Genomic DNA, 4,385 nt, shown 5'->3' with positions numbered 1-4,385 from the left:
GGCTACATGCATCATTCTGTCTTTTTTTTCACACAAGCTCCAAGCTTATTACATTATGGTTACATAAATGCTCCTGTTGTACTGTAGTCTAGTCTGTAATAAAACTATATGCAGCATTCCTATGAAATGACTCTAATGACAATATACAATTATTCATATTCTTCATCACCTCAACAGTGTACAATGCATGTCACAGAAACACAGACAGGTAAGGTGCCATGCTCCCAGGTGAGCTCTGATGTCACAAAGACACAGACAGGTGAAGTGCAGAAGGTGGGCAAAAGGTGAGCTTTTTAAAAAAATATATAATTCAAAGATCAGTTTGAGCATCAGTGTGGCTCTGTCATGAAACTCTTGAGCTGTGTCGCCTACATGAACAAAATGAAAGGACAGAGCTACAGACTCTCAGGTGAGATATGAAAATGGCTCACGGCAGAGAGTTGGTTCAAACAGAGCAGCGAACCACATACAGGGTTTTATACATTACATACATACATTACTTTCTTGTTACATTTTCTTGAAAATCTATCACATCAAGATTTCTATTAATTAAAGTTGAATTTAATTTTTTTTTTAAATCTGTTAAAAAAATCACACTCAGGTAATATCAGCAAACACATATTCAATTCAAGTAAACTTTCTGCACAGTCAGGCTCTTTATGTGAGTGCATGAAATGTCAACTACCGAAGATAAAACCAAACCTACACCCTTACTGACATTTTGAGATGCAGCTTAAACTATATTTAAACATGTGACCTCTCTACCTGCGCTGTGATTTTTGTGGAAAGCTAAATGTATCCACTACAAACAAAGAGAGAACACACTATCTGCAAAGCAGTAAAGCATCACTACTCATCATCACTTTCTTTTCAAATTCCTCTCACTTTCTTTGTTTTCTGTGCACAGAAATTTTAATTTACTTACAGTTCCAATGGTGAGCTGGAGAGATCAGTTTTCATGGCTACTTGTCCCTTCTTTACCCTCATATATGACAGCTGTTTTGCAGTTGATTTAAAGATGGATAAAATTTCTTTAACTATAGAAGAGTCTCACTCCATCTCATGCGAGAATTCATTCTTCAAAGTAAGCAAACTTTATCCAGCACTAGTCTTAATTAAATTTTTAGCAATGTGGTCTAATAAAGGAAATATGCTCTACACTGTAATACAAACTGTGTCATTTTGCTGTCATTACTAGTCCTATCTTATAAAACAGTGATTCCTACATGTATCATTGTATTATCATGCTGATCTTTAATTTAGCTATGCTAAGCTAGGGGCTAGGTCTAGTACAACAGGCTTATTGCAAAATGATAAATGAGTTAATTCAAACACATTTTACACCACGTTATGATTTAGGGTGCAACACAACTAGTCAGCAAGCAGTTAGAAGAGAAGTTTAAATAGATAGTTAAAGGTAAGGGATCAAAAGTATCAATATTTAGCTAAATGCAGGTATGCGTGGATTAGCATTAGCATTTGAAATAGTTCGCTAAAAGCAATAAATAAACCACTTACCACTCCAAGTAGTATGAATGCAAACTTGACCAAAACAAACTAAAGTTCAGTTCAATAGTATGAAAAATAATTGTAACAATATCCATTACAATTAGGCCTAATAGTGCTAATAACATCTATCATCCTATCAAACAAACATATTTGGAAGGTTACAGGTGATGTCCAGGGGTATTTGAGCTCATCTCAGGACCATGAGGGTGCGTCAAACAAAAAGGTTGGGAACTGAAAACAAACTAAACAACATATCAACATGAGGATGAACGGGGATAAAATGTTGCTGAAGCAGCCATTAGTGTGTATGTCCAACATGTGCAGTGTAGAAGCAGGGCACCTACAGTGGCCTATATAAGGGTAATTTTCTACCATTTTTAACAGTGTTGTTGCTCATCTTTTCCCTGCTGTGTTTTATTATTTCTCCATTAATATACTGTCATAATCATCTTTTGCATCTGCAGATTTTCCCATAGCTAAGCCCCATCAGTTTAGCTGTCTCTGAGCTGAGAGCAGAGAAAACGGGGAAAAAAAGAGAGAAAACAGAGCAACAACTGGGCTCATGCAGAACAGAGCCCTTTAATGTGTTTTTTTAAAGGCTTGCCAAAGTCGTTCAGTAGGAATGTGTGTTCAGGCCAATACATCAATGTGTGGAGAGATGCAGGGGACTTTTACTGTTTAAGATTTGCTTCTTCTTCTTCTGCCTTAATCTCTCCTCGCTCTTCTTTTGATTTCTGCGTTTTATCTTCATAGCACTTTTGTCTCGTGAAAACAATTCCTGTCAACTCCAGTATTTGTGTGTGTGTGCCGTCCACTGGGTTTGAAATGATGTTGGCCAGCCTCTGTTTCGTGTAGACTGTCCGTAGAGTTCACTGATAAGAGGATCACACTTTGGCCCAGAGGCATGTGCCTGTAAAAAAGTCAGCTACTGTATGTTTGTGTGTGTGTGTGTGTATGTGTGTGTGTGTATCTAGATCTGCATCTAGTGTCTGTGAGAGAGAGGGAAGAAAAAAGTGTGTATGAGGGAGGCTGATTCAAATGAGTCAGGTTAGACAGAGAGGCAATTCAAGCTCCTCAGTGGGAGTAGAGAGACAGAGGACATCTCTGGACATCTGCAACTGTTTTGCAGGAAGCCATGCTACAGTCGACCCTCATTTCCTTTTCCATGTACACACATGCACACGAAAACACATGCACAAACTCAACAAATCAAAAATGATGCACACCCACAAAGCAGGCACAAAGCAGGCACAGGGGACAAGTGGCTATTGAATATTAACCATGAAATTACAAAGGCTGCATTCTAATGGAGGTGATGAGGTCAGAAGCTCGGATGGAAATCATAAATTAATACCCCTGACATGACAAGCCACTCGCCCTTGGCTCCCACCAAACACAGCACTCCCCTCCTCCACTGAAGTCACAAAGACACCAAGAAAAGGAAATACTCAATTTTATTATAAATACTGGGTCAAAGGAATGCCACAACAGACACAGAACTCATACAATATGCCTGATACTTTTCTGATGTGGCTATTGTATGAGAGGACAACCTTCATGTGGGGCTACATCCATAGGGGTTATTGTTAAAGTGTTCTTAAGAGACCTCTATTACAATGTCAACTATTTTGCATCCTTTGTAATCCATTCAAATCTGTGCCTTTCATCAATGCTTTTGCAATATATATTTGACAATTCTGATACAGAGAAAAGAACACTACGTCCTATTGAATATGACTCTACCGGATTCTTTCACCCAGCGACTCTCAAACAATGGCCTTCAGATTAACTCATTTGCACTCAAGTACATATGAAACTCATGAAAACCCATTTCATTTGTCTCAAAGTTGGGGTCCTGCGGTCCAAAGTCATATTCAAACATGTTAGATTACAAATCTCATTCATCATACTTCAACGATACATTCACTATTTGATTGTTTTTTTTTTTTTGTCATGCACATAAAAGTGTCCAGCCCACATGAGTTCATGACACACGACATAACATAAAATATAAAAACATAAAATATATATGAATTATTACACAAATAATAAAAATAAATAAAAATCTGTAGAGAGCGAGGACATCATGAACAGTGAACATTTCTTAAACCTTCATAATGAACAGTGAAGCATAAAATGGATTTTGTTTTCAGTCTCATCAAACGAACATGGCAAAATCTTTTCGCTCAGGGATACTGTTACCTGTTTCTGTGGCTCATGCCTGCACATTCATGCACATAGATTTCTTTAAAAGCTGATTACCTTTTGGTTTGGTTTTAAAGAAATTGTTTTTAGGACAATATTTATGTTTAGTTCAGGTTTACGGCATACAGTCCATCAACAGATCATCTTTATACACTTAAGACTGAATCACACAACCTGGAAATCACATCATTTACACTGGTTTCAAACATAGAGACACAACACATTCCAGCACTGGAATAACATATTTATACGACACCTCCGCTCCTTCGTTGTCACATTCACCGTCAGCTCCTGGCTCACATGTACAGTATACAGTATGTGTGGCCCTGAACCACAGTTATTTTAATAAGACTTTGGTTAGAAAGGGGGCCATAACTTAATTGGCCATTAAAAATACAAAAAGTAGTATTGGTAGTAGTATTATTACTAGGTATTGAATATCCACTTGAAATCAGCTTGACTTTTAAGCCTAGGGTTCGAATGCTGTTCTTTTAATCACCATATGTCGACCAAAGTCGTAAACGGTCACTTGGTAATTGCGCAAAGCACCCTGTGACATCGTGCCACATCCTGTTGACCGTGCTTTTAAGGTCAGAATTAAGACAGCTCCGTCCAAATTTCAGAAACACAGACAGATACGCCAAGAGTGCCAGTAAATAACTCTGGATAAG

This window comes from Seriola dumerili, unplaced genomic scaffold (genome assembly GCF_002260705.1).
Source record: "Seriola dumerili isolate Sdu_G_001 unplaced genomic scaffold, Sdu_1.0 BDQW01000088.1, whole genome shotgun sequence".
NCBI lineage: Eukaryota > Metazoa > Chordata > Actinopteri > Carangiformes > Carangidae > Seriola > Seriola dumerili.
Note: the sequence above shows the minus strand (reverse complement) of the source record.